Here is a 26,427-nt window from a genome sequence, read left to right on the forward strand (position 1 = left end):
AAAGGAGCCTTTAGACACACAATAGCAACCAGTGCTATTATGCACCGAGTGATAAAGCAAGGGCATTATTAGTTGGGGCTACTAAAGACAAAAGATTGCAGCAAGAGACAGATTCCTTCCTGGGGGATGAAAATAATGGTCTCATAAATACATCTTCCAATGTTAGCCACCACTTTAAAACTTGCAAGTATAAATTGTGTTCCCGGGAGTGCTCACCCAGACAAGAAGCTATTGACTCTTTCTCTTTTTTTCTTTCCCCTAGCTAAGATTGAAATGCCACAAGTTACTCGGTTGTAGAGAGGAATTATTGAGAAGCTTGCAACTCCTGGAAAAATTGACAAGACAAGGCTATCAGTAATATAGCGAATGAACGGTGAGTAGCCCAAGCTTAGACAGGTTAAAAACTGCTTTCTCCATTTGCTGACTTTGTAATTGGTTTTTTGCCATTTTAAGCTATTGCTCAGACTTTCTGGCTCATGGTAATCTATAAAAAAAGATAAGGATTCTTCAGTGAAGCCACATTACGAAGGATTTATTAAAGGGTTTTCCTCTTGCTGTAATATCAATACTGTGCGGAGAGATGTGGAGGTATGCTTTCCATTAGTATAGAGAGGGTTATTGAGCATCCTGGAATGCCTTCTTGGTTTGATCCCATTTGACAGTGCAGTAAGTTAAGCCCAGAAGGAAGGTCAATGCTAACCTGCCATTTCCAAAGGTCATATCCTTGACCCCATTTTTATTCAGTTTTTTAAAACTGATTTTTGTTTGTTTTGGTAGCTATTTCATGGAACAGTCTAGCATAGCTGTTATGAGTGCTGGCCTGGTTGCTCAAGAGCAAAGAGGCAAGACTCCCCATTGGTCTTTTCAAGGCTTTATTATCTGTCCAAAACATTCACAATGCAGATCGACTCAATTCCATGTCTTCTCAGTCACTAGCAGAATCTGGGAGTGGGCGGTCCTTAAACTTTCCCCAGCAGAGTAGTCTTTTGACCCCCATCCTATGCCTCCTCTCTCTGCGCGTGAACCGACTGCGCAAAGAGGGCGTGGGCAGAGGGGAACCTGCCTCCCCCCCACTTTGTTTATGCTCGGTGCTGTGGCTCCCCCTTGCATCCTCCAAGCCCTGCACTCCTTCCCCACTGGAGACATGGCTTTCCTCCTCTTTGGAGGAAGTGCTGCTTCGCACAATCTTTGGAGGCTCCCTGTAACCCAACTGCCCTTCTACCTTTTGCCTCTGAGCTGATGGCAATTCCCTGACAATAGGCTATGGGACTGTCAGGTACCAAAGATGGCCTTCTAAACTTGTAGTTGAATGCAGCTTAGATGTCATATTTGCTGGTTAGCAAAACCTTCTGTTTTTGATGCCTACTTAGGACTAAAAAAACAGGAAGTTGGCGAAACAAGCAGCTGGCAGGCCACAGTACCATATGGTGGGGGGGGGGGCTGTGTTCTGCTTAGTGGGTCACAAGTTGTACCCAATTTCACTAAATAGAATCCAGGGTCACTAAATACGTATGAGGCATGAGGCATCAGAAGTCAAGGACAGTGCAGTCCAGTGGTCAGAAGCGCTCTGCGTGGGGCTACCTTTGAAGGTGACCCAGAAACTACAACTAATCCAGAATGCGGCAGCTAGACTGGTGACTGGGAGTGGCCGTCGAGACCAAATAACACTGGTCCTGAAAGACCTACATTGGCTCCTGATACATTTCCGAGCACAATTCAAAGGGTTGGTGCTGACCTTTAAAGTCCTAAACGGCCTCGGCCCAGTATACCTGAAGGAACGTCTCCACCCCCTTGTTCAGCCCAGACACTGAGATCCAGCTCCAAGGGCCTTCTGGCGGTTCCCTCCCTGTGAGAAGTGAGGTTACAGAGAACCAGGAAGAGGGCCTTCTCAATAGTGGCGCCCGCCCTGTGGAACGCCCTCCCATCAGATGTCAATGAAATAAGTGACTATCTGACTTTTAGAAGACATCTGAAGGCAGCCCTGCTTAGGGAAGTTTTTAATGTTTGATGTTTTATCGCTTTTTATTATTATTAATATTCTGTTGTGAGCCACCCAGAGTGGCTGGGGGAACCCAGCCAGATGGGCGGGGTATAAATAATAAATTATTATTATTATTATTATTATTATTATTATTATTATTATTATTAAGGTGGAGTCAATGCTCTGAAAGCTAGCATAAAGAACAAGAGTGTATACATGAACCAATGGGGTACAAATATAATAATGATAATGATGATAATGGTGATGGTGATTAATAATAATAATAATAATAATAATAATAATAATAATAATAATAATATCATCACTGTATCTCTACTGTCGGAGGCAGTATGCCTCTACTGCCAGTTGCTGCTAATCACAAGTGGGGAGATTGCTGCTGAGCTCAGGTCCTGCTTTCAGGCTTGCCACAGACATCTGAATGCCCACTATGAGAACAGGAACCTGGACTAGGTGCGCCATTGGCCTGATTAACAGCCTCTTCTTATTGTTACAAAAGTTGGGTGCCTCCCCCGTAGTAAGATTACAGAGGGTTTCAGGCATTCATCCTGGATCTGTGTTCCTTTGGAGAACTGAGACATGGTGGAGATGGCCATAGCTTTAAGAAATATGGTTTATGCACCTATTCATGCCATGAGTCTGCATGGAGGGAGTCCAGATCTTACAGCATGGTCATTTCAAGGGGGCTTGTCCCCCACAGCAATGCAGCCTGGAGTCCAAGGCATCTCTCCCAGTCAGCCTTCAGCCAACCTGCCCAAGATGGATCCCAGCTCCCCCTCCCCTGTTTCTTCTTCCCAGAACACCTTTAAAAAAAAACAAACCTCTCTTTTCGCCTCACTTCAAACCCCCCCCCCCATCACTTTGGCAACATCTGGTTTACATAAGCCAGCCCAGGGATTCCTTGTCTGACACAGTTCTGCAGTTTGTACATTCATCCATATCCCAATTAATCAAAATCCTACCATTTATTAATTTATATGGTTGGGAGGGGACCCCCCCCCAAATCTATAACATTATGTTCTTCCTTCTGAGACTCCAGTTTCCCCTCTAACATCAAGGCTTCAGATAAAGGGAGTGTTAATCTTTTCTTTGCATATTCCTTCTCACGAGAGCTCTTGAATTAAGGGCACTATAATTTAATTCCCATTTCAGAACCAGAGGTAGTATGCACAACTCAGTTGATTACTGAGCTGTTGATCGAATTTGGATAATTCATTACCTTCGGAGGCAGAAGCAGCACTTAATTCTTCCATACTCTCTCATGCTATCCCCTCTCCCCCCAAGTCTGATGTGGTAGAAATAATCTCAGGAGCAAAAGCTGAAGAAAGTGCACATTTAATCACCAGGTTTTCCACTGATGGTCCCAACTAGGGACCAAAATGATTATTTTGTACCTGGGCAAAATTTAATACAGTACATCTGTTGATTATCTGTGTGGGGATTTCATCTTCAACTAAGTGATGATTTACTTTTATTCATCACTTACTGCATAAAATGTCTCATAAAATAACTAGATCCTGCAGTTTTCTTTCAACTTCCTTTGTTGCATTTTCCTGAATTGGCAGACATTCCCATGACATGGGAATCAGCTTGCATGTGCTGATACTTGATGGACTGAGACTACCAAAACATTTAACATAAAATATATCTGCCGACTGATAGCTTGTTCAGTATTCAAACAAGAAATCTTGAAAGGGGCCTGAAACCAAGCCTATCCCTAAACAATATCCAATAAGCCAACACAGAATAGAGTTCAGGGAATTATCTTGCATCCACAAGGTTTTATAATGTTTTTCCTTTACCTATATGTTCATTAGGTGGCATCAACTAGGTACAGTGGTACCTCGGGTTACATATGCTTCAGGTTACATACACTTGAGGTTACAGACTCCGCTAACCCAGAAATAGTACCTCGGGTTAAGAACTTTGCTTCAGGATGAGAACAGAAATCGTGTGGTGGTGGCGCGGCAGCAGCGGGAGGCCCCATTAGCTAAAGTGGTGCTTCAGGTTAAGAACAGACCTCCAGAACAAATTAAGTATGTAACCAGAGGTACCACTGTACTGCCTGAATCACAGAGAAGACACAGTTGGTTCAGTAGGGATTATTGCCAGGTTAGAACAGCAGCCTAAGTAAGCAATAGCACAATCCTCTGCATGTTTACTCAGAAGTAAGTGTGTACAAGGAAGCTTATTGACAGGTTAAATGTGTGGAGGATCTCAGTGTAGGTAAACAAATACATGTTCTTCCACATTTAAATCATGATGTAACTGTAAACATGCTTTATTTGTTGTTGTTTTTTTAATATAATATTTTATTGAGTTTTACCCACAAAAAAGAACAAAAAAGCAAATTTCCATTCCAACATAAAAATCCACAAACATTACTAAAGAAAAAAAGAACATAGACAAAAAAAAAAGAAGAGAAAAAAGAAATTTTAGCATAAAAAAAAGCTCACTTTCCAATTATACCCTTCAAAACCTTATTTTCCTTACTTCCACCCGCCTCCCGATCTTGTATTCTATGTAATAATTAGTTCAGCAAGATCATTCTTTATTCATTTTCATTCTTAGTCCCTCCCTTTGTAGTCTTATTAACTTAAACACTAGAACCCCTTCTTTTCCTTTTCAATGTCCTCAACACTCAAAAATTTTACAGTGTTTTTGTAGGTAGACTTTAAACTTCTTCCAGTCCTCTTCCACCTGCTCTTCTCCTTGATCTCGAATTCTGCCGGTCATTTCAGCCAGTTCCATATAGTCTATTACTTGCATCTGCCATTCTTCCAAGGTGGGTAGATCTTGCGTCTTCCAATGCTTTGCAATGAGTACTCTTGCTGCAGCTGTAGCGTACATAAAAAAGGTTCTGTCCTTCTTTGACACCAATTGGCCGACCATACCCAGGAGAAAGGCCTCTGGTTTCTTCAAGAAGGTATACTTAAATACCTTTTTCAGTTCATTATATATCATCTCCCAGAAAGCCTTAATGCTTGGGCACGTCCACCAAAGGTGAAAGAATGTCCCTTCAGTTTCTTTACATTTCCAACATTTATTATCGGGCAAATGATAGATTTTTGCAAGTTTGACTGGGGTCATGTACCACCTATATATCATTTTCATAATATTCTCTCTTAAGGCATTACATGCCGTGAATTTCATACCGGTGGTCCACAACTGTTCCCAGTCAACAAACATAATATTATGACCAACATCTTGTGCCCATTTTATCATAGCAGATTTTACCGTTTCATCCTCAGTGTTCCATTTCAACAGCAGATTGTACATTCTCGACAATATCTTAGCATTGGGTTCTAACAATTCTGTTTCCAACTTTGATTTTTCCACCTGAAAACTGATTTTCCTGTCCAAATAATAGGCCTCTCTTACTTGAAAGTAATGTAACCAGTCTCGCACCTTATCCTTAAGTTTCTCATAACTCTGCAATTTCACTTTGTCTCCCTCCTGCTCCAAAATTTCCCAATATTTTGGCCAATTAGATTCCATGTTAAGCTTTTTCAGGGCCTTTGCTTCCATAGGTGAAAGCCACCTTGGGGTTTTATTTTCCAATAAATCTTTATATTTCATCCAGACATTAAACAATGCTTTCCTGACAATATGGTTTTTAAATGCTTTATAAACTTTAGCCTTACCGTACCACAAATATGCATGCCACCCAAAAACATTATCATATCCTTCCAAGTCTAAAATGTCCGTGTTTTCAAGAAGTAGCCAATCCTTCAACCAGCAGAAAGCTGCTGCTTCATAATATAACTTAAGGTCCGGCAGGGCAAACCCCCCTCTTTCCTTTGCATCAGTAAGAATTTTGTATTTTATTCTGGGCTTTTTGCCCTGCCAGACAAATCTAGAAATTTCTTTTTGCCACTTCTCGAAACAGTCCATTTTGTCAATAATTTGTAACGTCTGAAACAAAAACAACATTCTTGGCAATACATTCATTTTGATAACCGCAATTCTACCCAGTAAGGAAAGCTTCAAGTTTGTCCAAATTTCAAGATCTTTTTTCACTTCTGACCAACACTTCTCATAATTGTCTTTAAATAAATTTACATTCTTCGAAGTCAAGTTCACCCCTAGGTATTTCACTTTTTTCACCAATGTTAAACCTGTTTCTTCCTGAAACCTTTCCTTCTCTGCTGATGTTAAATTTTTCTCTAATACCATGGTTTTGGATTTATTGAATTTAAAACCTGCCACCTGACCAAATTCTTGTATTATTTCCAAAGCTCTTTTAGAACTAGGGATTGGCTCCTGTAATGTCAGTACTAGGTCATCTGCGAAAGCTTTAAGTTTATAGTGTTTAACTCCGACCTGTATACCCTGAATCTGTTGGTCCCTTCTAATCATGTTCAGCAAGACCTCCAGGACTGAGATAAATCGCACCTATACCGTTTCCAAACCTTTCTCCAACCCCCATCCCTTGCAAGTTTTTCCTCATAAAACTCCAAGAAATATTGTCGAAGGCTTTCTCCGCATTAATAAATATCAAAACAGCTTTTGTGTTTATATTAACTTGTAATTTTTCCAAAATGTCAATTAAGTTTCTCGTATTATTTGACAATTGCCTACCTGGGAGAAAGCCAGCTTGGTCTTTATGTATCATTGTCACTAAAACTTTTTTCAGTCTTTTAGCCAAAATATCAGCAAAAATTTTGTAATCCACATTAAGTAGGGATATGGGGCGGTAGTTCTTGAGTTGTGTCTTTTCTGTCTCATTTTTCGGTATAAGCGTGATGTAAGCTTCTTTCCACGACTCCGGCACTCTTTTCCCTTCCATAATTTCATTGCAAACCTCCATTAGAGGTTGAATTAAGTAGTCTTTCATGTCTTTGTAATATTTGGAGGTTAGCCCATCCGGGCCCGGAGACTTGCCTAGTTGCAGATTCTTAATGGCACCTTCAACCTCCTGTTCAGAAATTTTGTCATTCAGTATTAATTTATTCTCTTGAGATATTTTTTGTAATCCATTTGTTTCCAAAAATTTCTCAATTTTAATTTCATTCTGAGGCCCTTTTGTATACAATTGTTTAAAATATCTCTGGAAACAGTCTTGAATCTCCCGTGGGTTTTGTATATTTCTTCCATTTACTTCAAGATTGGTAACAGTATTTAATTTCTGTCTTTTCTTCAGCTGCCAAGCTAGCAGCTTTCCACACTTATTGGCCGATTCAAAGGTTTTTTGTCTCATTTGTTTAATTTTCCATTCTATCTCCTGATTGACCATTTTCAAATATTGTGCCTGGTGTAGTTTAATTTCTCGTAGGATATCTTGTGACTTAGGTTTAGCCCTTAATCTCTTCTCGCCTTCTCTAATTTTCTCTAAAATCTTTTCTTTCTTCTCCTCTTGAAGTTTCCTCTTTATAGCATTTTGCTGAATCAAAAACCCCCTCATTACAGCTTTGCTTGCGTCCCAGATTACTCTTTTCTCCACAGTAGTCTTCAAATTTATTTCGAAATAGTCTTTCAAAGTTTTTTGGGCCTTCTTAACAATTTCAGAGTCTCTAAACAAGGTGTCATTCATTCTCCATCTAAAGGAACCAGTCGGTGTTAGTTTCATATCCATCCTCACTGGGTTATGGTCGGAGCAGATTTTTGGGTAGATTTCCACCTTTCGAATCTTGGGTGCCATCCCTCTTGTAATCCAAATTTGGTCTATTCTTGTCCAAGTCAAATTGGCTTCAGAGAAGAAAGTCCCCTCTCTACCTAGGGGGTTTTTAGTTCTCCAAATGTCAATCAAATCCATATTGTCTGTCAGTTCAAAAAAGGTCTTAGGTAGTCTTCCATCTTTTGTAACTACCTGTCTTTCAGATTTATCCATATGTGTCAACACAACGCCATTCATGTCTCCCATCAAAATGATGTTTTGATCTAAAAAGTCCATTAACGTCTCATGCAGTTTCTTATAAAACTCTGATATCCCCTCGTTAGGTGCATAGACTCCAATTATTATTAATTTCTCACCTTGAAATTGTATTTCAATTGCCACAAATCGTCCATGTTCATCTTTAAGTAGAAACTTTGGTGATAATTTCTCTTTTGCATAGATCACGACTCCTCTTTTTTTTACTTTGTCTGATGAGATGAATTCTTGGCCTAGCTTTTTATTTATCAATAATTTCCTATGGAGTCTTGTTATATGTGTTTCTTGCAGACAAATTAGGTCCAGTGGTTCCTTTTTCAACATATGAAAAATCCTCTTCCTTTTACTAGGGGAGTTCAAACCTCTAATATTCCAGGTTAACATCTGCAGAGACATGTTGTTGTTGTTATGATGTTCCTCCAACTGCTCCTAGAAGTTGCTCTTGGTTTGTCGGCTGTGTCTCTTTCTCTAATTGGTCCAGTCCCAAGGGGGCTCTTCCTAAGTCAAGTGGTCCCAGTCCTGGTGTTTCCGAGTCTTTTATTCTGGCCTCTCTTTGTAATTCTTCTCCAAAGTCTCTCAGGAAACTCACTTTATCTTCCTCTGATCTTATCTTTATTTTCTTTCCTTTAAATGTAAACGAGAGACCTTGCGGAAATTCCCACCTGAAGAGAATACTGTTTCTTCTTAGCAGGTCCACCAAATTTCCGTAATTGGCTCTAAGGTCAAGTAAATATTTCGGAATATCTTTAAAAATCTCAATTCTCACCCCTTGGATCTCGAGTGCTTTCTGATAGTGGAGACTCAGTATTTTATCTCTTTCTTCTTTTGACCTTAAGGCAATCAAGCAGTCTCTCGCTCTGTTTTTCCTTTTAACCCTTCCCAGTCGGAAAGCACTGACTATCTTGAATTCTTCTTTTTCTGGATCCAGGTCCCAGCACTCCTCAAATTCCGATGTAAGAAGTTCTATCAAGTCTCCTTCTTCTGTTTCTGGGACCGCCCTAATTCTCAAATTAGTCTGTTTCTCTTTAAGTTCAGTCAGAGAGAATTGTGCCTTATATTCATCCAGTTTTTTATTTATTGGCGGTATCTTTTGTTCTACTGCCAGTACCCTCTCTTTCGCTTCCTCCGCTGTCTTCTTCGTCTCCTTGGATTCCTGCAGCAATCTGTCAATCGCCTGGGTGTTAGAATTCACATTCGTTTGACACACACACACACACACACACACACACACACACGGTGGAATCTCTATTAGTTACAAAAGTGTTACTTTTTATTTGAAAAAAATAGAAGAATATCCAATACTGCTAGCACACAAAAAGCCAAGAGATCTTCAATTCAGATAGCAGACCTGTTATTAAATGCAACGCAGTTGTGATGAAGCAGGAAATGAATTTCCCCCTTTTCATCTGCCTGTCTGGCAATCCCGTTCTCATCTCCTGTGATATGTGAATGCTTTACACATTTTGAAGAATTGGTCTTCAAAAGACCCAAGTGCTTTGCTGCTATTTTTTCCTCCCCACCTCAGCCTTTCAGACAGAATCAAGGCTTGCTGGCAATTTAGTTTCATTGTGATCTGAAAGCTTGACACTCCAAACAGTAGAGGCTTAGCAGGAAAGATGACAGAACAGCTCATGTGGTTATCTTCAATGCCCAGCTAAAAGTCCTTGATGCATTCTAAATGATCTACAAACCATGCTGGAAATTTTTAAAAGCAGGGCTTAAAAGAGAGACCTGTTCATGCCTACACCCACCCACCATGCACTCATTCCTGAATGCTGCTTTAACATAAATGATTTTTTAAAAATGACAATAAAGGTAAAGGTCCAGTCGTGACCGACTCTGGGGTTGCGGCGCTCATCTCGCTTCACTGGCCAAGGGAGCCGGCGTACAGCTTCTGGGTCATGTGGCCAGCATGACTAAGCCGCTTCTGGCGAACCAGAGCAGCGCACAGAAACGCTGTTTACCTTCCTGCCGGGTCGGTCCCTATTTATCCACATGCACTTTGACGTGCTTTCGAACTGCGAGGTTGGCAGGAGCTGGGACCGAGCAATGGGAGCTCACCTCGTCGCGGGGATTCGAACTGCCGACCTTCTGATCGGCAAGTCCTAGGCTCTGTGGTTTAACCCACAGTGCCACCCGCGTCCCACAGCACCACCCACGTCCCTTAAATGACAATATTCCCCGCTAAATGGAAAAGTTGGCTGTCATAAAATATCTGCTGTGGAGAATTATACAGGAGAGACATGTTTTGTTGCAGCTGAGGCAGATGAACGTGTCCAGTTGTGCTGTTGCAAATGCACAATGGCGTTTCTTCTCTCTGCGCTCCTCCCAGCGGTCATGCCTCTTTTTGTCACTGCTATGTATACACGACCTGCCAATTTGTCTCCAGATACCGCGGTCTCTTGCAAGGGATTCCCACATGGCAGGGCTAATGTTGCCAGCCTTCAAGTCATGTTTGAGACATCTTTGTAACACAGAGTTGTTCTGCCAACAGGCCTTGTGCCTGACGCCAGCTCCCTGCAAAACACTTCATTGGGGATCCTGCCATCTTCCAGTGTAGACGTCGCTGAGACGGCAGTACGAACATGCTGGGATTGTGTGCTTTAGAGAGCAAATATTTGTTTGAGACTCTGTCCTTCCTTGTGATGCCCAAAATCTTTCTGATACAGTGCATCTGTGGCGATGGAACAGGTTGCTGGTTAATTGGGTCCTCCCTTAAAGAGGGCACGTGTTGCGTTGAGACCTGGCAACCAAACCCTGTGTTTTGGGTGGGTTGATTGATTAGCCACAACACCCAATTGGTAGGTCCCTTGATGCTGGATTTAATCAGGCCAATGGGACGCAAGCTAAACGGATCAAGGGACCTATATATACATGACGTGACCCAGAGCTTCCTCTTTCGGCTCGTGCATCAGAACACCCCCCCACACACACCTCTCCCTATATTTAGGGCTGTGTGCTTGACCTTGCTATGCCGTCATGTGCTGTCTGTCGTTGGGACAAGGACATGGCAGGAATTTTCCCCACTTGGCTGATTGGCTGGTGCCATTTGGGTTTTGCCTGCCGCGTAGCAAATTGTCACAATTTGTAAGGTTGCGGATAGGCCCTGGTTCAGGTGATAGGAATGGGAAAACGCTCTCGCCATCCCTATGTGAAGGGTATTCCGTTAAAGGAATCCAGGGACTGTGAGGGGGTTGTGCCCGTGCCTGAGTCCAGGGGGCATTTGGGTGGTGGAGATAGCCTGTTCCCGGCTTTCCGCTTATCCAGGTGTTCACCCTAGGCTGGACTATGCTGGTGCCCTGGGTCAGCGCTACCTGCAACGGTGCAGGGAGCTAGTCAAACCAGAGCCTATGCAACCATTCACTTGCTGTAATCAATAAAGTTGTGGCCTAAATTCTGCCAAAAACCAAACCAAAATTTGAGTCTTGTCTGAATTTATTTAGGGAGAAGAAGAAAAGACTTTGGATTTGATATCCTGCTTTATCACTACCCAAAGGAGTCTCAAAGCGGCTAACATTCTCCTTTCCCTTCCTCCCCCACAACAAACACTCTGTGAGGTGAGTGGGGCTGAGAGACCTCAAAGAAGTGTGACTAGCCCAAGGTCACCCAGCAGCTGCATGTGGAGGAGCGGAGACGCCAACCCGGTCCACCAGATTATGAGTCCACTGCTCTTAACCACTACACCACACTGGCTCCGCTGGGGAGGTTTAAAGGTCTGAACACGCAATGGTGGAACCCAGGTAGACAAAATTGTCTACCATCTCAAGCGTGCTGGCAATGTAACAAAGATACAGCAACAATACACAATGACATAGTTAAAATCAATCTGTGCTATTTGTTTACTTACATTAATTATGTCATTCTATATTTCATTATTGCGGTATTGTGTTTTAACTGCATTGTAAACCACCCTGGGATGATAAATCAAATAAACCAAAATGTATCAGTAGGTTGAGAACACAAAATGAGCAGTAAGGGGCTTTGTTACTCCCCTCCCCCATTTGTTCCTGTAAAACATACAGGGAAACTGTCTTTAAATTATTACCCAAGGAACTAAGAAACATCAGTTACCTGACAGCAATAGCATTACTCTGCAGCTTGATTGAAATTTTACCATATCCTATGGGAATAGGATACTTTGAAATGGTTGCTTAAGGCAACTGATTCCTTGGTGTAAGTTTCACGGTATTTCCAAGTTTGATTTCCCTTCTGATTTCCCCTTTCATAACTTGCTTTCGGCATGAGCCTGAAGTTGCTGTGGAATATTGTTAGAATTGTTTTGGTCTTCCGTCATTGCTGCTATAAACAGGTGATTCATGTTTTCTTCTGCAAAGTTTTCTCTATGGGCTGCTGTTGAATTTCCACTGCATAGTTTCTTCACTCCTCCTCGTTTTCTTCGTTTAGATTAGCTCTGATGATATTGAAATGTTTATGGAACCAAATAAAACCCTCCCTTCTTCTTTCTAATGAACCTTTCAATTCTGAACTGAAAGTGAACAAGAAACCTTCAACACAGCCTCATCTTTCTTAAGAAACAAATAGACTATAATTCACTATTTTATGTTTCCATTCATCCAAACAAGCAGCAGGGAACCTAATAAAAAAGAAAGAAATCTGGGTCATGAATACTGGAGGGATCTGTGAATTGCTTTTTATGTATGAAATATATTTTGTCCTGTATAAGAACCATAGTGAATTATTGTAGTCAGAATCCAAAAAGCTACTTAGGTTCACTTAAGGGGTTTCTGTTAGTCTAGTGCAGGGGTAGGCAACCTAAGGCCCTTGGGCCGGATGGGGCCCAACCGCCTTCTCAATCCGGCCTGTGGACGGTCCGGGAATCAGTGTGCTTTTACATGAGTAAAATGTGTCCTTTTATTTAAAATGCACCTCTGGGTTATTTGTGGGGCAAATAATATAGTCAAAATATAGTCCAGCCCACCGCATGGTCTGAGGGGCGGTGGACCGGCCCACAGCTGAAAAAGGTTGCTGACCCCTGGTCTAGTGCAATTAAAGCCCCATGCACACATTTTATTTTTAAGGTGACCTCCATGCCTGTTTACAACTGCTTTTGAAACTTCCCTGGTGATTGCAAGGCTAAAACCCTTTTTTGGACTAATTAGAATGTAGACGTTTGCTCGATAAGAGTCAGACCAGAAGCGCCTTTGGTCCAGCATCCTGTTTCAAACAATGGACAACCAGATGCCCCCAAAAAGCATACAAAGAGAGGGCATGAAGCCAAATATTTGGTATTCAGGGGTATGAGTGGACCCGACGACAAAAGGTCACAATGACTGCTCCCCACATTAAATGGGGGTGCCCTTTGCATGGTCGCGCGCAGCCCCCTGGACCCTATGTGGCACCATTAGCACAGGCTTGGCTTTGCCTTCCCCCAGGTGGGATACCTGGAGGTCTCCGCCTACCTCAGCCAGTTGCCCAATCCTGCCTGGGGAGGCGTTGTCAAGGTGATCAGGTCAGGTAGGGGGAGGGACCACCTGCCCACACAATAGGGGGAGGATCTTACCTGGGAATCGTCAGTTGGCTCCAGAGCTTCTCCCACCCCACCCTCCCTCAGTTAAGACTTCTTTTGCAGGTTAACCTTTTCTCCACAGGTACGTGGGTGCTGCTACGTCAAGGTCGCTGTTGAAGGGCCGAAAAGGAATTTCCCTGCACTGGCAGATTTGCCTTTCCCATAGCAAAACGTCACAACTCTGGCAGATTCAGGCCTTGGGCAGAATCCTTTAGTCCCTCCCTAAATGGGGGTGGGGCATGCAGCGGTGACTCACCCCCCCTCTTCTTTGCGGTGGCGATACCAGGGTTCCCCGTTAAAGGGGTTTGAGGGGAGGCTTTGGCCGTACGCCGAAACGTCGTCATTGCTCTCCCCTGCGATGGAGGCGGGCTTTCTCTGCTTGAACATATTTTTCTCCAGAGCCAGCCCATCCCCCCCCCACACTGGATAACCCTGATGTTCCCCAGATCCCCGGCGAGGGACTGGGAGGGATAAACGCCCAATGCCTGAGCCAGGGTCTACTCACATCTGAAACATAATAAAGTTGTGGCCAATTTTATTCCCATAGCACATTGTCTTGAGTCGTTATTCCACACGGGGGCCGCCCAGGGTTTGGGGGACTCTGCCTGTCCACACAATGTGAAGCACACTCTGGCACCAGGCAGTCAAAATCTCATGGCTGCTGAACATGACGTCTCCTTTCCCCAAAACTAGACTTCCCACCCTGAAGCCCTTTTTTTTTTTTTTTTGTAGTTGTGCAAACCGGGGTTTCCCCCTAAGTCTGTGAATACTCTTGTGTGTCAATAGTGCTGTTTTGGTTGCATAGGGACCAGCTTAACAGGCTCTCCTCCTTCCCCAATAATTTATAGTACAGTGGTACCTCAGGTTGGGTGGCGCTATGGGTTAAACCACAGAGCCTAGGACTTGCCAATCAGAAGGTCGGTGGTTCAAATCCCCGCAACGGGGTGAGCTCCCGTTGCTCGGTCCCTGCTCCTGCCAACCTAGCAGTTTGAAAGCACATCAAAGTGCAAGTAGATAAATAGGTACCGCTCCGGCGGGAAGGTAAACGGCATTTCCGTGCGCTGCTCTGTTTCGCCAGAAGCAGTTTAGCCATGCTGCCACATGACCCGGAAGCTGTACGCTGGCTCCCTCGGCCAATAAAGCAAGATGAGCGCCGCAACCCCAGAGTCAGTCATGACTGGACCTAATGGTCAGGGGTCCCTTTACCTTTACCTTTTACCTTGGGTTACATACGCTTCAGGTTACATACGCTTCAGGTTACAGACTCCGCTAACCCAGAAATATTACCTCGGGTTAAGAACTTTGCTTCAGGATTAGAACAGAAATTGTGCTCCAGTGGCGCGGCAGCAGCAGGAGGCCCCATTAGCTAAAGTGGTGCTTCAGGTTAAGAACAGTTTCAGGTTGAGATCAGACCTCCAGAACGAATTAAGTTCTTAACATGAGGTACCACTGTACTTCCCAAGGAGGGAATATACCAGGAAGATCCCAGCCTGGCTCATCTTCAGCAGCTAATGATGCATAGCAATCAAAGCTGGTCCAGGAATGCTCTCTTCTGATCCTCAGAGAACATCTTCCAACCAACATAAAACCAAGTGTATCACAAGTTTTTATCTATAAATACAACCTTTAGTTATGAAGTGCCTGTTTTCAGAAAGGCAATGCACAAATGACCACACACACAAACACACAGAGGGAGAAACATCCAAACCTTTCTTCTCTGTGCTCTAAGGCAGTAAAACGCTCATGTCTGAGCTAGCTGCCAGCTTTAGGTCTGAGCTGTTTATTGCTGCTGCAGCAGATGATGGAATTCCTTATCCTGTTTTTCTCTGATGCCTTCAGCGCTTACTTTTATTTCCCCACCAATCTGTTAAGGAAGGTTTCTTTTACTGGCGGGCAATCCTATGTTCAATCCATACTAGCATGTTTTGAAAAGACAGTGAGATGTGGATGTCTTTTTGATTTTCGTATGTATGTATGTATGTATGTATGTATGTATGTATTGAACGTTATTAATTCTGCCCTTCCTCCCAAAGGAGCCCAGGCTGGCAATTTCTCCAGAAACATATTTCTGTTCCTTATTCATTGTTTGTGCCATATTCTGACAAAGTTGGGCTACGCACTTGCAATTGTTCCATCATCTCAATATGTGTTGTCATCCCCATCCGTTGACATGGAATAACTTTAAGTGCATGGTTAGCAGAATTGCTCAGCCTCGCAGGAATAACGCCATGTTCTGCTTCCACCAAATTCCTTCTTATTCTCCAAACATGTGATCCCATGGAATCCTCTAATAACAAGAACATGTTTTTGGGCCCCTTGGGGACTCTCTACTCTTCCCATCACAAACTTTTGTTGAGCTCTCTATCACTATATTAGCAACAGTAGTCACTACCCTGATTGTCCCATATGTCTGCATGGCTCAAATAATCATGAACCCCTTGCCACACATTTCCAGGCTATCTGATTTGGTTCTCCCTCAATCTCCCTCCATTTTCCTCCAAGATACAGGGGCAACCAGATAGGCTGCAGAGTGCTGAAGAAGTGTTTACTGGAAGGTAAAATGAATTCACCGCTCCTGGCCACTTCACAATGGTAAGGTAAGCTCAAAACCCTCATTTAGAATTTTCTAAAGAAATTCTCATTTGTCCTTGGAACGAGGTATAAAAATGGAAGCATAAAAATGGAAGCCTCTGTCTCAGAGGAAGACAACTTTTGATAAACTGCAGACAGATTTTGGCCCAGCACTAGTTGAACAAATGGTCATAAGGGAAACATAGTAAATTCAAATCTCTATAGGTACAAAGAATCACTGACTTGTTGAAACAAAACTGCTTTTTTCCTCAGGTTTGGGGTGAGCATAGAACCATTCGTTCAGTACGAATATAGTGTGGCTTATAGAATTCCCCTTCACATCTCACATTTTTATTGATTGGACAATAAATAAATCACTTCTTACTACACTGTGTAATTCCTATCTGGACACATAAAGAAGATTATTCCCTTTAGGTTTCAAAACTCTGCATTGGCTCCAGCATTCAGTCAATGTGACATTTTGGAGAACAGCTGCTACCAAATATAAACCTGTCTCCGGTAATAATGTCGCTATAAAATGAAAAATTATATATAATCTGAACTCTTTCCACACTGCGGTAACTTTTATATGTTCCAAGACACATAAATATTATCCACCAAGTTTTACATTCCCTTTCCCACAGCTTCAGCTTCCTGGAACTGCCTCAAAGCCTCCCCCCTCCCCCATTTGCTTACACTTCCTGGCATTGGCCTAGTACAACTGAGGGCCAGACTAAATGTAACACAGGAGATCCATGATTAGGATATCCTAAACAGCCTTGGTCCTGTATACCTGAAGGAGCGTCTCCACCCCCATCATTCTGCCCGGACACTGAGATCCAGCGCCAAGGGCCTTCTGGCGGTTCCCTCATTGCGAGAAGTGAGGCTACAGGGAACCAGATAGAGGGCCTTCTCGGTAGTGGCACCCACCCTGTGGAACGCCCTCCCTTCAGGTTTTTATTCCAGCCAAGTTAACAGCTTGGTTTTTGCTTTTTGCACACATACACCCAAATGTCTGCAGTGTTTTTATTCCATCCGAGTTGACAGAGCACCACGAGACTTTCAGGGAATCCCAAGCTTCACTTGGAGGCCTTGGAGCCAACTTCTAGGAACCAAGAGCCCCAATAAAATATTGAGGGGGGTGGGACCCTGCAAAGTTGATGGGCATTGCCATTCAAATGGGGGGGTGCCACGTCATGTGATTATGTGGGGCAGGGCTTACTTGCCCCCCCATTTTATTCAAGTTGGCACCCCTGTTTGGAGGGTCCAAAACGAGATACCCCAAATCTGGTTCATAAGCCACTTCATATTCCTAGCAGATACACACTTTCTAATGCAAAAGGCAAAAGACCTTTACTCTAAAAATGAAATGTTCATTTTATCTGATTCAATGCAGCTGCTCATCTTCATTTCTAGCTGACTACTGCCAGCTCCATAAATAGAAAAATATGCATGCAGCTCCCATTAGCACCAATGGGACGTATATGGTTATAAATCCTCATTTAAAAAAATAGAAATATATCCCTTAACAACTCTACCACTCCAACTTGCATCCTTACAGTTGCAATATGCCATCTGTGCTGGCATCCAGGAATCAGTCATATAGGAGAAAGTTATTTTCCCCCACTCACACTTTCCCCCGTGATAGCAGTAAGTTAAAAAATAATTGATATCCCATAAAACGCAGCAAATGAAGAGAGCATTACAACCATAAATGCACCAAAGAGATAAATTCATTCTGATCATTAATAATCTGAGAACATTGAAAGAAAAACAAGATGTAAACGCAAAAGAAAAGTCAGTCTCTCATTGCATTATTACACTTTTCCCAAAACCACGAGCATTCAGACAATCTAGGGGCACACAGCACTTTGGTTTTCTTTGGACTGAGAGATCACTTAAGGTGCTTTCAGCTTACTTACAAATATTCAGGTTGAACAGAGGTGGAGGTGGAGGTGGACACCGTCAACACCCCAAGAGCTAAAATACTGTGCTCTACTTCAGATCTTCCTGTACTCGGAACGGGGAGGATGGGTGAGCATTAGACTGATTCTTGCTGTGATAGGAATTTTGAGGTCTTAGATACAGTGGTACCTCAGGTTACATACGCTTCAGGTTACAGGCACCGCTAACCCAGAAATATTACCTCGGGTTAAGAACTTTGCTTCAGGATGAGAACAGAAATCGTGCAGCGGTGGCGCAGCGACAACAGGAGGCCCCATTAGCTAAAGCTGTGCTTCAGGTTAAGAACAGTTTCAGATTAAGAACAGACCTCCAGAACGAATTAAGTTCTTAACCTGAGTGTAATGGGATAAGGGGGCTGCTCATGCGTAAGCGTTTAAGCCCTCAAAGCTTCGCAATCAGTTTCTAAACTCTCCCAGTCCGCGGAGCCATGGGTGCATGGCTACCTCAATCGCTGGCAGAATCCGTCAGTGGGCGCTTCTGGAATTTACGCCAACATAAGAGTTCCTTGACGGAAACTCTCCTTCTGGATTCTCTACGTGACAGTTTCCTGCGCGGAGTAGGCGTCCCCAGCGGAGGTCCTGAGCCCTCCCCGCTGTTCTCACTGGAAGCATCTTGGAGCCGTTCCTCCGACTGAGTTTCTGCAGGAACTCTCCCTCTCCCCCTGCTGGTTCCTTCCTCAGCATCCGAGGGTCTCCTAGCCTCCTTGAGCCCTTCCACCACCTGCCTCTCCGAGGGCAGTTCCCTGACACCGAGGTACCACTGTATATGGTAATGTCCATAAGTGTACCAACCAAGCACATACATAGATCAGCACAGGAAGACCAACCTGAAACCATTTTGATTCCCAAACTGACCAGATGTTTTCCCTGCATGGAGGGTGGTGGTGGTCAGGGAGCCTTCCCATTGTCTCAGGAATTGAGTAATCAGCATTTTAATGGGTGAAAGACTATCAGGAAAGACAATCAGATAACCTGGCAAACAGGAAAAACAACATTCAAATTTCTGTTTTAGACCGCCTTTTCTGTGATGTAGGTATGATGTATCTGGGGGTGGTGGTCTTAGGTTACACCCCTTCTGTGATGTATGTGTGATGTATGGCGGGGTAGTCTTGAGCTCCAGGGCAGGGAATTTAAAATGTCTATATAAGCCCTTGCGCACCATTGTTCTGGGTTCCTCCTCCCTCCTTCGTGTGGTGAGTGAGGACCCTGTTGCAACAGATCAATAAAGATCAGGCTTACTAGCGGCTTTGCTTCTGAATATTCTCTGGTTGGCCTCTGTTATTTTCTCCTACCAATAGGGAACCTACGGTGTATAAGGACTCTAAATGGGCTCTTGGATACCCATAAGGGGAAAGGGCAGATTTTGTTTACAGTACAACATTGCTATGATATAGGATTCTCATATATAGGCTGAATCACTGTTCTAAGATTGATTCCAGGTGGGACTTTATATTAAGAATGCATTGTCCGTACCTTGTTTTTCAGTGTGTGTGACTGGCATCTTAGGTTCCACATATTTCATTCTTTCAGACATGGATATTCATTGCTATGCAGTCACTTGCCATCCACAAAAGTTTGGAGCTTGACAGAATAAATCTGGACTGTGTTTTTTGTCCCTCTCCTCACTCACTCTTGCTTCATCCTTCATTACCCTTTTCTTGGACACATGGTATTTCTTTACACATGTGTGTGGACAGATTTCCACCAGAAGTGCACAAGCAAATGTTACACCGGCCCTTAGTTATGCTGTTTTTCCATGGGCAAAATGGAGGCTTGTGCATTTCAGGCAGAATAGGAACAATATACATTTTAATTTAATTTTGTTTTGTTTTATCAAGTACTGTACTGAGGTCTTGCACAAGAATGTTATTTGGCTGTACTGATCCGCTATTTGATCTGTTGGACCAGGGTAAGTGGCAATGATCCAGGAAACTAGGAATGCCACATAGGCCCTCATAACTGTTAATGGAACAACCATGTATTCTACCCTCTCCAAAACCTTCAGCAACGAAACACCAAAATTATGATAAGTCTTGTGCAAGACCTCTGTATTATTATTATTTTAATTCTGGTGTATGGACTGTGGTTGCAGTCTCTAAGGTAATCTCCCACATTTACCATGTTGAAATGCTGAGATACGGGCATGGCCAAACTTGGCTCTCCAGCTGTTTTGGGACTACAACTCCCATCATCCCTAGCTAACAGGACCAGTGATCAGGGATGATGGGAATTGTAGTCCCAAAACAGCTGGAGGGCCAAGTTGGGCCATAGCTCCTCTGAACCAGGTTGTTCGGGTGCCCCTTCAGCATGCAGCAATCTGTGAAAATAGGCATTTCATTTGGCTTTGTGGGCTGGCAGAAACAAAACAAGTTGTGCTCAGAGAAGGAAGAAACAGAAGTAGGTTGTGGCAGATAATATCACTAAAACTTCATCACACATGTGAGAAAGCACTCACCATACACGTGTGTGTGTGTGTGTGTGTGTGTGTGTAGATATAGATAGATGATAGATATAGATAGATGATAGATAGATAGATAGATAGATAGATAGATAGATAGATATAGATAGATAGATGGGGACGCAGGTGGCGCTGTGGGTTAAACCACAGAGCCTAGGACTTGCTGATCAGAAGGTCGCGGTTTGAATCCCTGCGACGGGGTGAGCTCCCGTTGCTCGGTCCCAGCTCCTGCCAACCTAGCAGTTCAAAAGCACGTCAAAGTGCAAGTAGATAAATAGGTACCGCTCTGGCGGGAAGGTAAACGGCGTTTTCGTGAGCTGCTGTGGTTCGCCAGAAGTGGCTTAGTCATGCTGGCCACATGACCCAGAAGCTGTACGCCAGCTCCCTCGGCCAAAAAAGCGAGATGAGCGCTGCAACCCCCGAGTCGTCCGCGACTGGACCTAATGGTCAGGGGTCCCTTTACCTTTACATATATATATATATATATATATATATATATATATATATACACACACAGTGGTACCTCTGGTTAAGTACTTAATTCATTCCGGAGGTCTGTTCTTAACCTGAAACTGTTCTTAACCTTAAGCACCACTTTAACTAATGGGGCCTCCTGCTGCTGCTGCGTCGCTGGACCACGATTTCTGTTCTCATCCTGAAGCATTCTTAACCCGAGGTACTATTTCTGGGTTAGCGGAGTCTGTAGCCTGAAGCATATGTAACCTGAAGCGTATGTAACCCGAGGTACCACTGTATATATATTTCATTAATGAGCATCCACATCAGTGGTGACTGCAGAAGTATAATGGGCTACTTTTACTTGCTGGATTTTCCATGGTAAGAAAAAATATATATTTAAGTGGGGAGGAAAGTACAGGCTGGCATTTTTATGGTCATGATGTTGCATAGACACTCCAAAAATAAACCTCCATTTGGAAGCACCCCATCCCACAGATTCAAAGCCTTGTGTCAGCTCAAATAACTTTAATTGTTAGTTATCGTACATTCAACTTCTTTAAAAGCTTCTTACATTGTCTTGATAATAGACGTGTGTTTTCATTTACTGAGCTGCAGATGATTTTAAAAAGGTAAACATTTGCCAATTATGGTATATGACAGCTCCATTAAAAGCCATGTAGCAATCCTCAAACATATAACTGGGACTGAAAAATATCCTAGGAATAGTCTACAATGACAAGGATTTAGATAAATGTATTCAAATATTGTATTCAGAATTAAATTAGTACAAAAATAAAATCCAGAGAGGTTTAAAATGGGCTTTGAAAAAATGCTTTCATTGCCAGTTACTATGTTTAAATATTTGTACAATGTGATATATTCAGTGTAGCACATTTATTCTCTGTATGCAGGCAGATTGCTATGAGCCATCATAACCAAAGGCAACAACCCAGAAATAGACGCTTGCAAAGAAAAATATAATAAAAAACACACAAAATCACATTTCATAGCTTACATAATGTACATCAACCAAGAACCTACAAGAATAACCACTGCTGCATCAATCAACAATATCGCAACATGAAACTACTTTGAGATTATTCTAAATCAAATTTCTACCTAGCCTGGAAAGTCACATATCCTTAAAACCCAGCAGTTTCTAATATGACGAGCCATTTTCAAATCCACCTACAAACCATCAAATGAATAAATACATATTGTACTTTAAGTAAAGTGCTAAGAATCCGTCATACATTATCTCAGTTATTTCCAGACTGGTAGCCAAGGTGTGTGTTGCAGCAAAAAGAACAAAGGGTTGCTGTCTTGCGGCTCCTTTAAGAAATTTATTATGGGGAAAGCGTTGGTGGACTTCCTCATCTGGCAAAGTGGACTCTATAGTCAACAAAAGTTCATGCCAGAAGACAGGAAGAGTAAGGCTCTTTTTTCTCTCGGTAACATTTACATTAAAAAAGCTCTACACTTATCACACACATCATTTAATGGCAGCCTATGGCACCGATCGAAATGCAGTTGTGTGCATTAACATGTTGCTAAGAATGATACACATACAGAGAGTTGACCTTGTAGTACAGAGAAAGGTCATCTTAGATGTCTTATGTCTGTACATCAGTATTTGATCTGTACACATGGATCCTATTTCAACAAAATAAATAGTCCCTACATGTGTAGAGCAACTGTTGGCTAAGGACCATTGTATTTGGTTCAGGAGTTTTATATTAGGCATTTACTTACTTCTGTAATTGGAAGAGACAATAGTTAATGTATTGCATACATATTTATTATTTTATTTATAATAAAGATTTTTGAACTATTAAGTGCTTTTAAATAAATAAAATCCTCATATACTACAATTTCATTTTTTAAAATGTCAAAGTGGTTTGCAACAATTACCTATACCTAAATCATGTTGAGATAATCTTATTTCCTAGATTTTCAATATTAGCTGGTTGCGGGGGGAGAAAGGGCCCTCATTCTGAAAAATGCAGTGCAATTAAATATTTACCTTTTGGAAAGACTTGCTATAAAATTACTCTAACTAATGAATATTTAAGTTTGACTTAACTTACATACTCTCAATAGCTTTAATTAACCCAGAAAGCTCTCTTCAGTACCGTTCTTCTAAAACCAATTAAATATTGAACATACACTGTCAAAGTGAAGCAATGTTATTGAACTCAGAACCACAGAGAAAAGTGGCCTTTTCATCCCCATTTAAGCAAAAGCAACAGTACTGTATAGTGGAGCCAGTTAATGTGTTTACTAAATAGAATTATTTAGCAACTTGGTTATTTATTTATTTTTGCATTTGAAACACTGTACTTCAAAAGCACCAGTTTTCTCACCAAAAGGATACAACGTTCAGCAAAGTTTGTGACAATTTAACGACACAAATACTTGACATAATTACCTGATCATTTACAGCACATGCACACTAACCCATGCAAAAGTGTCTGCTTCAAATCTGTTCTGTGCTGCACCAGCACTATCGAGCACTGGATCAGTTATTTTTATGGTGCAGTCTGTTCATACAGATACAAAATGTAATTAGATTATGGATATGAAGCATCTGCCTATAAAAATCATGAAGACCCATCAGGATCTGTGATTCAAAACTTTTATTTTTGTGCTGTAAAGCATTGTAATTGTATTTTTTAAATGATGGATACACATTAGACTGGACAATGGAATTTTGATGCCTTAAACACACGCACACACAGGTTCAGGTTTTGGATCTAAATTTCTGGACCGGAAAGGCTCCACAGAGGCCTGCACTATTTTACAGAGGACATGGATTGGGTGTAGTAAATAAAAAAGGGATCCTCTGGAACTCCTATAAGTTTTACAAGAGATAAATCCCAAACAGGCATCAAGTTACAAGCACATTTGTTTCAATGGACTGAACTGTAAAAGGTGCACTTTCAATGTTTTCTGATGCAATGGCTGGCTGAACCCTCATGATTTTTTCTCATGATTTTTACATAGGATGCTATCCAAAGCTAAGGTCAATGCGCACAGAACGTACCATAAAATCACATGTCTGGCACTTGATGACGCTGTCATAGTCCATACACTTGACTCATCATCTGGATTTTTATATGGAGTGTCTCAAAAACCACAATTAATTTACAGAGATCATATTGATATCTACAGACAGACTGTGAAATAATTGATGGTAGTGCTTGTTGGCACTATCATGAGGCAAAACCATACATCTGGAGTGCGGATCCTGTGGATTTTTGCAATGATGCTATCAGTGTCAAATAACCGATTGTGTCTATACAAAACAAATTCCTTCCAGTAGCACCTTAAAGACCAACTAAGTCAGTTCTTGGTATGAGCTTTCGTGTGCATGCACACTTCTTCAGATACACAGCATGCACACGAAAGCTCATACCAAGAACTGACTTAGTTGGTCTTTAAGGTGCTACTGGAAGGAATTTGTTTTGTTTTGACTATGGCAGACCAACACGGCTACCTATCTGTAACTGGAACGATTGTGTCTATATTCACAGATCATACTACTGTATTAAAATCATGGATCCGGTGTTTCACAGCACCTATGATCCAAAGCTATTGATACAAGACCAAATAACTTAGATCACATCTGTACTTTTGTACTACAATTTAGAATCACAGACCTGGGGTTTCAAAGTGTCACTATAGAAAAAAAAAATCCGAGAAATGGATGCTCTGGATATTCACATAGGATATATAAAATAGCAGTCATGGATTCATGCTTTATGGCGATGAAGCACCAAATCCATTATTTTACTATGCATTCTGTGGCCATGGACATACTCTGTAATTTGGTTTGTTTTGGTGGGATACTGTGTAAAAAAGATCCACAGTGGATCCATGTTTTGTGCCATGGCACTGCCGTGAAGAGCAGGATTTGTGGTTTATAAAGTTTGTTCTGTGGGTATGGATGCGGCACGTGCTTTGGCACAGATTATGGGGAGCATATGTGTAAAATTAATGAGGATCCATGTCTTGGTTCCTTCTTTTTGCATCATGGCAGTGCCAGAAAGCACTGGCTCCACCATAGCCACAAATGTTCTCTTTCATAACGTTGTAATTTAAAAGCTGAAGTAATTTGTTATATTTAGAAAATTATTGTCCTACTTCAACCTTATGGTAAGCTAAGCATACAACTAGACTTTCATGAACAGGTCCATTAGAAGTAAACAAAATTAGTCTTCTATGCACATCATAGTTTACAAAATATATGGCCACAAACATTATCTGGAATTTGATAGTGGTTGGGGGGTGATATCTTTTTTGGGGGGGGGGTCATTCAAATTCAGATGAATCTGCTTTAATTCTTTGCTTTTGACCAGACTGCATGATGTGTAAAGTTAAGTCTGTAAAGACAGATGCAATGTGTGTTTTGACACTGTTTTGGGGAGGATCCCATATTGAAAACAATCAGGATCTATTAGGCCCCATGGTCTGATCCATGTTTTTCACCATGGCAGCAGCAAATGGCAGTGTATTCATTATTTGAAAGGGTCCATCCCTTGGGGGTAGATTTTAGCTGTGGTCTGATATGGAGGAGGGATGGAATTTAAAAAATAAATAAATTGTGAGCATATTGAAGATCCAGTTTTTATTTTCTGCATGCTTCTTTTTACCACTTTCAACCAGGAAGTTCAGACCCACAATCTGAAGTGTACTGAGGCAGACAGAGAGAGAGAGAAGGCTGATTGTTCTGCACATGCTCAGGGGCACCTTTGTCATTAATCAGAGACTGTGATACAGAATGAGGAGCGGCTTTGAAAATGGTTCTCGGGGCCAAGCCTTTCAGCAACGGTGTAAATAAAAATGTAATAACAATAATAGCTGTAATAATGTAATAATAAAATAATAATAAAATAAATAAACTTTGGCTGATTAACATTTTATGACCTTTTGGGAATTATAGGGTCAGAACTACCGGTACTGTATAATGTAGAAGTTTATTCATGTATGCAACAACAGCAACAAGAATGTTACTTGCTCAAAAATGGAAAGAAGCAGAAGTCCCAGCAGAGGAAGAATGGATACAAAAACTGATGGAATATGCAGAAATGGTGAAACTTACTGGAAGAATAAGAAATCAAGATAAGAAACTTTTTAAAAAAAGAATGGAAATTGATTGTTGAATATCAATTTCCATTCTTTTTTTAAAAGTTTCTTATCTTGATTTCTTATTCTTCCGGTAAGTTTCACCATTTGGTGAATTGTAAACAGATGGAACTGTAAACAGATAAGAACGTTGGCATGATTATTGTAATAACCTGCAGTTTTATAAGCATATATTTAAAGAAGATGAATAAATGAGCAAGTTAATTTGGATAAGCAGAAGATATTAAAAATAAACAAGGAACCGCAGAAAGAGGAGGAAGTCAAGTTTTGAAATGTTAAAATGATTGTAAAATTAGTGGGTTTGTTTTGGTTTGTCGTGTCCATGTTTTTATGACGTGTTTTCGTACTTGTGTTTTAATGCAGGGAGGCGCTCAGTGGCGCACAAATTTAATTAATAAATAAAACAAAAACAAAAAACCCCCTAGCGGCTCC

General features: G+C 41.8%; 1 long non-coding RNA gene across 1 annotated transcript; it reads left to right on the forward strand.

Moving 5' to 3' along the window:
- The first annotated feature begins 262 nt into the window (after window positions 1-262).
- Window positions 263-25,701, forward strand: LOC309349708. Its single transcript, XR_014160116.1, has 3 exons — window positions 263-373; window positions 15,907-15,995; window positions 25,516-25,701. It is a non-coding gene; the product is annotated as an uncharacterized lncRNA (long non-coding RNA).
- The last annotated feature ends 726 nt before the right edge of the window (window positions 25,702-26,427 follow it).

The sequence above is a fragment of the Podarcis erhardii genome, assembly GCF_964252035.2.
Source record: "Podarcis erhardii genome assembly, chromosome: 9".
Classification (NCBI taxonomy): Eukaryota; Metazoa; Chordata; class Lepidosauria; order Squamata; family Lacertidae; genus Podarcis; species Podarcis erhardii.